Here is a 12,662-nt window from a genome sequence, read left to right as displayed (position 1 = left end):
GATCTGCCAAGTTGTGAAGAAAAAGGACCTGAAACCAAGCCCTCCGAAAAACACGGCAGTGCAGAACGCCGGAAAAAAAGAGGTGACTGAATGGCAGAAGGTCCAATCCAAGAAGGAGAAGAAGGAGCAAGCGAGAGAGCGGTTACCAAAACAACCGTTGAACAAATCTCGGCCGGAGCCTAAGCGGGAAAAACCGCGAAAATTCACCAAACCAGATGCCTTAATTATTCGACCCGTTGAGAAGGCAAAATATGCCGAGATACTGCGTCGGATTAAAAAAGATGTCCCACCAGATCACCCGTGACGTCGTTGACAAGGTTCAAAAGACGAATGATGGGAATATGCTCATTACGCTTTCCAGAAAGACCGCAGACAAAGGACAAGCTTTGCTGAAGACCATCAAGAGCATCCTTAAAGAAGAAGCGCAAGTCATCTGTAAAGGCCCAGAGGAACAGCTTGAAATCCGGGACATTGACGACGAAACAACTAAAGACGATGTCCGGAAGGCCTTACAAGAGGCAGCTGGAAATGACTATGAAATACCTGAAGATGTCATTAAAATTCGTCCGGCCTACAGAGGTACTCAAACTGCTTCGGTACGATTGCCAGCAGCAATAGTGCAGAAGATACTTGGAAAGACAGGCAAAATAAGGATTGGCTGGGTAAATTGCCGTGTCAGAGCAATTAAGACACCATTACGATGCTATAAGTGCTGGCACTTTGGGCACACTACTGCCCAATGTAAAAGCGAAGTCGACCGATCTGGGCTTTGCATCAAATGTGGGCAAACAGGTCATCAAGCTGCTCAATGCCAAAATAAAGTGAAATGTGCGTTATGTGCGGAAAAACCTGGCTCTCAGGACACTGCTCACCGGTCTGGTTCTGGCCGATGTCCAGTCTTCCAAGAAGCACTCCAGAAGCTGACAAATAAACGAACATGAGGATACTGCAGCTTAACATCAATCACTGCGAAGCTGCGCATGACCTGCTTATGCAGACAGTACGGGAATTAAAGCTCGACGTTGTGCTTTTATCGGAGCCATATAAACATTTAGCTGGACAACCTTGGGAGACGGATATCACCACGAAAGCTGTGATCTGGGCTTGTGGTAAGCTCCCTTTCCAGAGTGTAGCTACCAATGGCAGCGCTGGCTTTGTAGCAGCATCAGTAGATGGCATCCGTTTTTACAGCTGCTACGCACCACCTAGCCTCTCAATTGCTGAGTTTACTGACTTCTTGGATCGACTGACCGAGGACGCGAAGCAACATCATCCAGTGGCGATAGCCGGGGACTTTAACGCCTGGGCAGTGGACTGGGGCAGTAAGCAGACTAATGCACGAGGAAGAGAGCTGCTAGAAGCTCTTTCTACACTAGACGTAGTCTTGCTCAACAGTGGTGACACACCGACCTACACCAAAGGTGACGCAAGCTCGATTGTAGACGTCACTTTTGTCAGTACCAGCCTTGCTAAAGGTAACACTAACTGGAAGGTACTGGACATCTACACTGCCAGTGACCATCATGCGATACTCTGGGAAACGTCAAACGACCAGAACCTCCTGGGGCCTATCAAGCAATTTAACACCGTCGGTTGGAAGGTGAAATCTCTTGACCCAGAAGTATTGCTAACAGCCCTCGATAGTGATCCGATAGAGACTGGATGTGCAGAAGAACATACTAAGGCTCTGATGATGCGAGTAACACAAGCTTGTGATGCCAGTATGCCTCGCAAACGTGTTATGAATTCAAGACCTGCGGTACACTGGTGGAATGATCATATCAGCAACCTCCGTAAAGAGTGTCATCGAAAGAGAAGAATATCACAGCGTGGCTATCAACGACCTTACTCTGCAGTGCTGATCGCAGAGTACAAAAGAGCTCGTCGTGAACTTAATAAGGCCATAAAAGAGAGCAAAAGAAGATGCTGGAAAGAGCTCATATACGAGGTCGACAAAGACGTGTGGGGTCGGCCGTATAAGGTGGTCATGACGCACCTGAAGAAACAACAAATGCCGTCACCTACGTGTCCCCAACTCCTTCAGAAAATCGTCACTGCGCTGTTTCCACAGCAACACAGTCTCAATTATCAGTCAACGCAAGATGAACTGGACGACATTCCACCTGTCACTGAAGAAGAATTGTTGGAGGCCTGTAATCGGGTAGGAAATAATAAAGCGCCGGGATTGGACGGAATCCCTAATATAGCCTTGAAAACCATCATAAAGGCAGCACCAACATTATTTCTAGACGCTTACAACGCATGCCTCAAGGAAGGGACTTTTCCTCGTAAGTGGAAACAGCAACGGTTAGTACTTTTACCTAAAGGAAAGAAACCGCCAGAAGAACCGTCATCTTACCGACCACTCTGCATGCTAGATACGGCGGGTAAGATATTTGAGCGTATCATCCATCAGCGAATAGATGCAGTAGTCGACCCACTCTTGGCAGACAACCAGTATGGATTCCGGAAAGGACGATCAACCCTGGACGCGATCAACCTGGTTGTTAATACGGCCAAAGAGGCAATCGCAGGAACTAGATGGAAGGGTGGAACGAAGAAGTACTGCCTGGTGGCTGCCTTGGACATCAAAAATGCTTTGAATTCCGCTAATTGGGACTGCATCATGCAAGCTCTCGACGAGAAGAACGTGCCAACATATCTTCGCAGACTAGTGATTAGCTATTTTACAGATAGAGTGCTGAAATACGATACAAAGAATGGTCCAAAAGAGTATGATATAACCGGTGGTGTGCCACAGGGCTCTGTTCTTGGTCCACTTCTGTGGAATATCATGTATGACGGGCTCCTGAGACTGAAGCTTCCAAGATGTGTCAAACTGATAGCGTATGCGGATGATGTTGCCGCAGTGATCGTCGCCAAACACCTCGACGAGATTCAACATCTGTTTGACATCACTTTTGAGAAGATCAACCAGTGGATGGATACAGTGAACCTACAACTGGCCAAGCAGAAGACCGAAGCAGTGCTTATTACCAGCCGAAAAGAAGTTGAAACAATTAAGATTAATGTCGGTGACCGAGAAATCACATCACAACCATTTATCCGTTATCTGGGAGTGATGCTGGATGCACGACTCAACTTCAAACAGCAGGTGGAACATGTCAGTGCCAAAGCGTCAGTAGTGAGGGCTAGTCTCGCACGGCTGATGCCTAACATCGGAGGCCCAATGCAGAGCAGGAGGCTACTATTGTCATCAGTAGTCACATCAGTGCTCACTTACGGAATATCCATTTGGGCTGATGCACTGGAAACCCAAGAATCATGGAGAAAAGCTGGACCAATATACCGACTGAGTGCCCTACGAGTAGCTAGTGCCTTCCGCACTATATCAGAAGAAGCAGTGTGCGTCATTGCTGGAACCCTACCTCTTAGAGTTCTAGCAGAGGAAAGACGGGCCCTTTACCAACGAAAAAGGTCAACTGCACTGAGCCCGGAAGAACTTAGAATTGAAGAACGGCAGAAGAGCATAGGCCGATGGCAACTACAATGGGATGCTGCAGAGAAGGGTAGGTGGACGCACCGTCTCATACCTCGGGTCAACATTTGGCTTAACCGGAATCACGGTGAGGTCAATTACTATCTTACGCAGATGTTGTCGGGACATGGGTGTTTTCGAGAGTATCTACACCGCTTTAAGCACGATGACTCTTCGGAGTGCCCGTCCTGCCCAGGAGCTGCTGAAGACGCGGAGCACGTCTTCTTTGTATGTCCTCGTTTCGATCCACAGCGTGAAGAACTGGAGAGGATCCTGAACCAGAGAATGCAACCAGATTCACTAGTAGAAGCAATGTTGTCATCAGAAGCTGCCTGGAACGCTACCAACACGTTTGCAACAGAAGTCCTTAAAGACTTGCGTTCCACCGAAAGAAAAAGAGCAAATAGCAGAAGATAGAAGGAAGATAGTTAACACTTTAGCCACCAGAAGGAAGAGCAGTAGCTAGATCCTCCCTTCACGAAGTAATGCCTGACGGCGGTTTCCATGAGGGATTAGAGGAAAGAAGGAAAAGGGGTTTAGGTTTAGTGGGTAGGGGCGTTAGTGTCGAGTTAGTATGACGCTGCGTCGAGTCGCCACATATCCAGGCCAAACAGCTATGCCTAGAATCCGTAAAAAGGATTCCCCTCCCTAAAAAACACACACACACACACACACACTCACTCGGGGCAGAAGAGATACTGCTACCGGGCGCGTCTCCCCGAGCGGATGGGAGAACGCTCGCTGTCCTTGGATGACACTTAATCTCTTAGTTGATGAGGTACAGCGGGTAGGAGCCAAGCAAAATAACCAAACAAAATACGCTCCCGTGGACAAAACTCCCCTTTAATGGGTTGGTCACACTAACTGACCTAACAAGACGATCGTTCTCTGCTGTGACCCACTGGGAGTGACCGGAACCTGTATCGTAGTTTCCGACGATGCAGGCCACGGCTGATGTGAGCTTGCTCTACCGAGGTGTAAGTTGCAGCAGTGGATCAGGAGCCAGCCACTTCGGGCCTTGATCAGGAAGTACGCAGTGAGTGTTAGAGATCGGAATCTTCACCGCTCCGAGCGAGTCTAGTCCGTCCGTGTATTCCGGGACTGGCTAAGTGTCGGCTAGGCCTCAGGGAACTGGGGTAGGAGTACTATCTCCGAGGGTACACCCGTTCCTAGTTATGGCAACCCGCTCCACTCCGTACGATGCGCTAGTAAATTAAAGAGTATGAGTAATGCACAGGAAACAAACAAGAGTGAAAACGGGCCTCATGCCCAGCAAGACGCACTGCTACTTAGTGCAAAGATGAAGAGGACAGATGCGCTGGCACATCTGGAGAAGCTAGTCAGTGGACTGCAGGACTTTCTCCAAACCAAGCAAAATGTCCACAAGGAGATCAAGTCGAAGTCGACGAACATCTGCAGTGCCCTGAGAAGGTTCAAAAAACTGGACCAAGAATGGCAGGAGATCCAACAACAACACGGTAATATCGTTATGAAGACGAGTGTGACAGCGGTTTCACCAGCAAAAGCCGACACGTTTGTCGAGGAGATGGACACAGGTGGCGAGGGTGACGTCGAGTCAGTTGTTGAAGACGGAGAGGAAACTGGAACTGATATCAGGCCCGGGAAAAGGAAAGAACGAAATTCCCCAGACTCAATGACCAGCCGTACAAAGAAGAAGAAGGACCTTAAACCAAGTCCCCCGAAAAACGCAGTTACACAGAACGGCGGAAAAAAGGAGGTGAATGAATGGCAAAAAGTCCAGTCAAGGAAGTCCAAGAGAGAGCAAGCAGTAGAAAAGCTCCAGAAGCAACCGCCGAAGAAGTCCAGGCCAGAGCCTGATCGGAAAGAACCGCGCAAACGGATCAGGCTGGACGCACTGATCATCCGCCCCGCAGAGACGGCAAAGTATGCTGAAATTCTGAAGCGAATAAAGCAGGACGTCCCTGACGAACAGGTCCGTACTACAGTGGATAAGATCCAAAGAACTAGGACCGGAAGCTTGCTGATTACGCTTTCGAAGAAGAGCGCTGACCGAGGCCAAGCCTTACAGAAGACCATCGCGGACATCCTCCAAGAAGACGCAAAGGTAATCTGCAAAGGGCCACAGGAAGACGTCGAAATCCGAGATCTTGACGGTACCACAACCAAGGAGGATATTCAGGCTGCCTTGCAAACGGAAATCGGAGAAACCTGCGAGATACCACTAGGGACAATTAAGATTCATAAGGCCTACAGAGGTACTCAGACAGCTGTTGTGACACTACCAGCAGCTGCAGCGCGGAAGATATTGACAGGAAGCGGTAAAGTCCGGATCGGCTGGGCCAACTGCCGAATCCGAGCTACGAGGAGACCAATCCAATGTTTCAAGTGCTGGCACTTTGGACATCTTGGATCCCAGTGCAAGAACAATGTGGATCGGTCTAAGCTATGTATTAGGTGCGGACAAGAGGGACACAAGATTGCTGAATGCAAAAACCCAGCGAAATGTGTATTATGCGCGGATCAAAGTGCGGAGAACTCGGCTCATCATGCCGGCGCATCCAGGTGCCCAGTATTTAAAGAGGAACTCCAGAAGATAACAAACAAACAGACATGAAGATATTGCAGCTAAACCTAAACCATTGCGAAGCTGCACATGATCTGCTTATGCAAACAGCAAGAGAACTAGAGTTAGACTTAGTAATGATAGCAGAGCCATACAGATACCTGAATACCCAGCCTTGGGAATCTGACAGCACCACCAAGGCTGTCATTTGGTCTTGTGGTAAGCATCCCTTCCAGAGTGTAGTTAACAATGATAATGCCGGCTTTGTAGCAGCAACAGTAAACGGCATCCGTTTCTACTGCTGTTATGCACCACCTAGCCTATCCATTGTTGAATTCACTGAATTCTTGGACAACTGACCGAGGACGCCAAGCAGCACTATCCGATCGCGATTGCCGGTGACTTCAACTCCTGAGCAGTAGACTGGGGCAGCAAGCAGACAAATGCGCGAGGAAAAGCATCCCTAGAAGCTTTCTCTACACTAGATGTAGTCCAGCTCAACAGTGGTGATACGCCAACCTATACTAAAGAAGAAGCAAGCTCTATCGTAGATCTCACTTTCGTCAGCAGCAGCCTCATCAGTGGGAAATACGACTGGAAGGTGATGGATATCTACACAGCCAGTGACCACAAGGCAAATCTCTGGGAAATATCACATGACCGGAATACAAGAAGACCAATCAAGTCATTCAATACCATTGGATGGAAAGTGAAGCCTTTTGACACAAGCACATTGGTGATAGCCCTTAGTAGTGAACCGATTACTACTGGATCCGCAGAAGAAATGACCAAGGACCTGATGAAAAGAGTTGTCCAGGCCTGTGACGCCAGTATGGTCCGGAAACACAGCATAAGCCAACGCCCGGCAGTGCACTGGTGGAACGACCACATCAGTGTTCTTCGGAAAGAGTGTCTAAAGAAAAGAAGAATATCCCAGCGTGGCTATCGACGACCTAACTCTGCGGAGCTGGTCGCAGAATACAAAAAAGCCCGTCGATCATTGAACAAAGCTATCAAGGATAGTAAGAGACAATGCTGGAAAGAGCTCATCAACGAGGTGGATAAAGACGTGTGGGGTAGGCCTTATAAGGTGGTTATGACCCACCTAAAAAAACAACAAATGCCATCACCTACGTGTCCTCAACTTCTCCAGAAAATCGTCACTGCACTATTCCCACAGCAACGCAACTTCGATTACCAGTTCGCGCCAGGCGAACTGGATGACACTCCACCTGTCACTGAAGAAGAACTGCTGGAGGCCTGTAACCGTGTAGGGAATAATAAAGCGCCGGGATTGGACGGAATCCCTAATATAGCCTTGAAAACCATCATAAAGGCAGCTCCAACATTATTCCTAGACGTTTATAATTCATGCCTTAAGGAGGGGACTTTCCCGCATAAGTGGAAACAGCAACGATTGGTACTGTTATCTAAAGGGAAGAAACCACCGGATGAACCGTCATCTTACCGCCCACTTTGCATGCTAGATACAGCGAGTAAGATATTTGAACGCATAATTCACCAGAGAATTGAAGCAGTAGTCGACCCACTCCTGGCAGACAATCAGTATGGATTCCGGAAAGGACGATCAACCCTGGACGCAATCAAACTGGTTGTTAATACGGCCAAAGAGGCAATCGCAGGAACTAGATGGAATTCTAGTGTGTGTGTGTGTGTGTGTGTGTGTGTGTGTGTGTGTTTTTTTTTTTTTTATCTTAGGGGGGGGAATCCTTCTTACGGATTCCAGGCATAGTTGTTTGGCCTGGATATGTGGCGACTCGACGCAGTGTCATACTAAAACTCGACCCTAACGCCCCTACCCACTAAACCCTAAACCCCTTTTCTTCTTTCCTCTAATCCCTCATGGAAACCGCCGTCAGGCATTACTTCGTGAGGGGAGGATCCAGCTACCGCTATTCCTTCTGGTGGCTAAGGTGTTATTTTTCCTTCCTTCTAGTTTCTGTCATTTGCTCTTTTTCTTTCAATGGAACGCAGCTCTGTAAGCACTTCTGTGGCAAAAGTGCTTGTAGCGTTCCAAGCAGTTTGATTCGACAACATTGCATCTTGTAACGGGGTGGTTAGCCCTGTCCAATTGGTCACCCCTTTCCTCTTTGAAAAGGGCGCCACTGGGATTTTATACTCGGTGTCCCAGAAACCGGGGAGCATGAGAAGGAAAGATCGGGTCGTGAGAAGTTGAGAAAGGCTGAAAAATTAATACTGAGAAACAATTATTAACAATTTAATTATTTATTCAATATAAACAATTTTATTTTAACAAAATTCCTTAATAATATTACCCTTAAAATTAACCTATCAATTACTTAATTGTGAGGACCTCTCACCTACGCAGGCACTTGCCAAAACTTATAACTAAATATCCTTAAATTCTTTCAACTATAGATCATTACGCATCTATCTTCTTAATTTCTTAACTCTACATAGACCATTACGCATCTATCCTTAATTTCCTAATTCAATCATAGACCATTACGCATCTAGATTCCTAATTTCTAAATTTAATCATAGACCATTACGCATCTAGATTCTTAATTTCTTAAACCCTCGTCCAACTGACGGAATAACAAACAACATATTTTACCCAATAAAAACTTCTTAATTATTCAATTATCTGAACTACTTTCACATAAACAACCTCGTCTACCTGACGGAATACCATATAATCTTATTCAATTCCATATAAAATCATCCACCGGACGTTAACTTCATTTCTCAAATTTTCTTAAATAAAATTTTAACCAATTTTCCTTAAATAAATTTAATCTCCAGATTAACTAAATTTACCAAATTCACCAAATTTTCTTATCGAATTTATCTAATAAATTATCCTTAATTCAATCAATTATTTAATAATTGATTTAGCACTTTTCTAACTTAAACAATTCAATTACATTTATCCACCGGCCTAAATTTAATTTTCCAAAACTTTACAATACTATCATAATCTACTAAATTTTACGCCAACACTTGTTTACTGCAAATAAATTTTACTACATTACATAATCACTAAATTTCTGTACTAGTTCACTTACTAAATTTTCTACTAATATTTTCAATTAATAAATTCTACTGAACTCATTACAGGATTTACTAAATTTAATCTTCCTAGACAAAATTCTAAACATCAACTATTCGAATCCTAAGCGTCTCAATACAACTCTTAACTACATACATTCTAGAATGACCTTCACTGACTTAATTACGCATTTTCATTTCTTATTCAAATTTACTTTTCTTTGTATCTTGAAAATTCTTAACTAAAATTAATTTATCATAGCCAACAGGCCTATAATAAATTACTTATAAATTCTCTACAGTAAATTCACAAATAAACTCTTAATCTCCTTCTTTTAAAATAAATATCCAATAACAAAAACTAGCTAAATGACCTTGGCGCATGAATTTCTAAAGTACAAAACTTGCTAATATAAAAATGACCGCTCGAGAAATTAATTTTAATTATTTCAGCCTCTTAATTAAATTAATAATCAATTTTGGCCTAAAAAAATCGAAAATACCTGGAGACTCAATTATTGTTTTATCCAACGACGACTGATACTCCGGTCCAACTTGGCTGGCTCCGCCGCTTGACGTCTTGTCGTCTCAAACCACTATGTTAGCTTCCGGTCAGGGCTTGTCCAATTCCAAATACCGTAATAAACTCCTCAGTAGTTGCTTTCTATCGTCGGCGTTCAAAACTGCACTCTCTTGACTTATCTAATCTCAACAAGGTCACTGATTCACAAAAGGCAAAAGGCCACTGGCTTCCAGAAGGGAAAAAGCCTCGATGTTTTTCGTGCTCGCTCTTTTATAACCCTCAGCTCAGGCTCTCGAACTTTCCTATTGTTACGCCCCGCTTCATTTTCCGGGAACAGTAGTGGGGAATCTTGATTAGCACGCCCGGTGACAAGTCGAAACTCTTGTCAAAAATCGAAAAGTAAGGGAAAACCCTTACCTACCGTGCGTCAATTATCGGGGTCGATAATGACCCCGGGAAGTTCGATTTTCCCTGTTACAATCTACTATTGTCTCTGGTTGGATTCTCCAGTTCAGGATCCTCTCTAACTCCTCACGCTGAGGATCGAAACGTGGACACACGTTTTTAATATAAATAGTATTGTTGGCCATATATCTCAATTAACTCAGCAAATTATTGAAAAAAATCCTCATATCATTGTTTTAGTGGAAACCTGGCTAAAACCTGGCATTAATAATGATCTACTCACTTTTAATGATTATTCTTTATTCAGAAGAGACAGAAATCTGATACATCCAGCCACGGGTCGTTATGTACAGGGTGGGGGTGTAGCTTGCTACATCCATAAAACAATTAAAGCTAAATTACTGTACTCTTCTGTTTCTGATGACATAAATTCACCTGAATATATAATGTTAGACGTTATGTTGTCCTGTGGTTCGCATATGTTACTAGCTGGTGTCTACAGACGTCCAAATGGCCATACGCTGCATGAATTTTTCAATACCTTCATGAAATTTTCAACAAATTTTACAAATGTAATTATAGCAGGAGACCTAAACTGTAATCTATTAGATAACACTTGGACAGCAAATCATCTAAAGACATTCATTTATGAATCATCCCTATATTGTATACCTTATAATACTACACATCATAGTGGACATGGCGATTCATGGCTGGATGTAATCCTAGTAGACAATATTAGTAAATTAGGTACCTTTCATAAGTCAACATCTCCCTTTATTGCAGGTCATGACTATCTGTATTGTGAATATCATCTAAACTGTCCTAAACTACCAGATAAATTTATAACTTTTAGAAATTACAAAAATTGTGATCATGATGCTTTAGCAAATGCCTTAGTTATTGCCTTAAAATTTGATGATATTATTATAAAAAATTCTGATCCAAACGAATTGCTTGATCTATTTTTAAGTCGAGTTTTAGAGATATTAAACAAATATGCCCCTGAAATTACCATTAAAGTGACTGGAAATTCAAACTCTTGGATTACCAAAGAACTTAAATATAAATGTCATGAGCGTGATTCTCTCTATAAGAGAGCAAAAAGAACTAAAAATCAAGATTTACTTGCTCTTTATAAGGATATGAGAAAGAAACTAAAATTAGAATTAAATAATGCTCGTGAAAACTACTTAAAAAGTCAACTAACTACTGTATCACCTGGTAAAACAATTTGGAATAAACTCAAACGCCTAGGACTAATAAAGACAAAACAAACTTCACCCCTGAATTACTTTGATGCGAGTCTTTTAAATGAACATTATGCTAATATAGTAAGGAAACATCCACCTTGTGATATTAACTTTGTAAATTCATTATCTTCCCTATATCACAAAAAAGTTGATTGCTCCTTTAAGTGGCACCAAATAGATATTGTTGATGTGACAAAAGCTCTACATCTAACACTTCAAAAGACAAAAGGGAAAAGTCCTGATGGCTTAAATCTGAGTTGGTTACGTGATCATATACCGCAAATATCTTTATTCTTAACTTTTCTGTTTAATCGTTCACTTGAGTCAGGTATCTTCCCAGATATTTGGAAAATGGTTTTTATTATACCGCTAAGCAAAGTTAGTCCACCAAAGTCTCCGTCTGATACACGTCCAATTGCAAATTTATCGCACTTAAGCAAAGTATTCGAACGTATTATAGCAAATCAAGTAGTTGAATACTTAGAAGAAAATAATTTGCTTGACAAATATCAATCTGGATTCAGAAAGTTCCATAGTACTCAATCAGCCCTTCTTAAGCTCACTGAGGATATCAGATGTGCAATAGATAGAGGTGAATTAACTCTGTTGGTATTATTTGACCTTAGCAAGGCTTTTGATTATGTCAACCCGAAGGTGATATTAGTAGCGTTATTTGAACTAGGTTTTTCGATTGAAACTGTGACTTGGTTTCTCTCTTACTTGTCAAATCGCTCACAATCAATATTAAACGATCTAAACCACCCATTAGAGTTCCTTGATATAACATCGGGCGTACCCCAAGGTTCAGTCCTAGGGCCTATATTATTTTTAATAGTCATAAATCTGGTAGTACGACAAATTACTCACTGTAAATATGGTCTGTTTGCCGACGACAAATATATATATTATCATTTTAAACCTACTTCAGTAATCGAAGCAATTAGATTAGTAACAATTGATGCACAGGGGATAGCTGATTGGGCTAAAGTTCATGGATTACAGGTAAACTTAAATAAAACAAAATCTTTGATAATAGGGTCAAACAGTAAACTAAAATCATTAAACATTGACTCGCTACCACCCATTATTATCAACAATGTTCCTTTACCGTATGTAAGCCAAACAAAATGTCTGGGTTTATCGTTAAATAATGATCTCTTGTGGAAAAATTATGTTTCACAAACTGTTAGAAAAGTAAATACTGCTCTATATACATTAAAAAGTCGGAAGAATATTTATACTACTGCTATCAGAAAACTTCTAGTCACTGCAACTATTCTTCCTCTTATTGATTATTGTACTGTAGTGCTTATTGATGCCACAGCTGACAACAATTTAAAATTACAGCGAGCATTAAATAGTTCAATACGATTTATTTATAATCTAAAGAAAGATGAACATATT

This window comes from Cotesia glomerata, linkage group LG8, assembly GCF_020080835.1.
Source record: "Cotesia glomerata isolate CgM1 linkage group LG8, MPM_Cglom_v2.3, whole genome shotgun sequence".
In the NCBI taxonomy this organism is placed as follows: Eukaryota; Metazoa; Arthropoda; class Insecta; order Hymenoptera; family Braconidae; genus Cotesia; species Cotesia glomerata.
Note: the sequence above shows the minus strand (reverse complement) of the source record.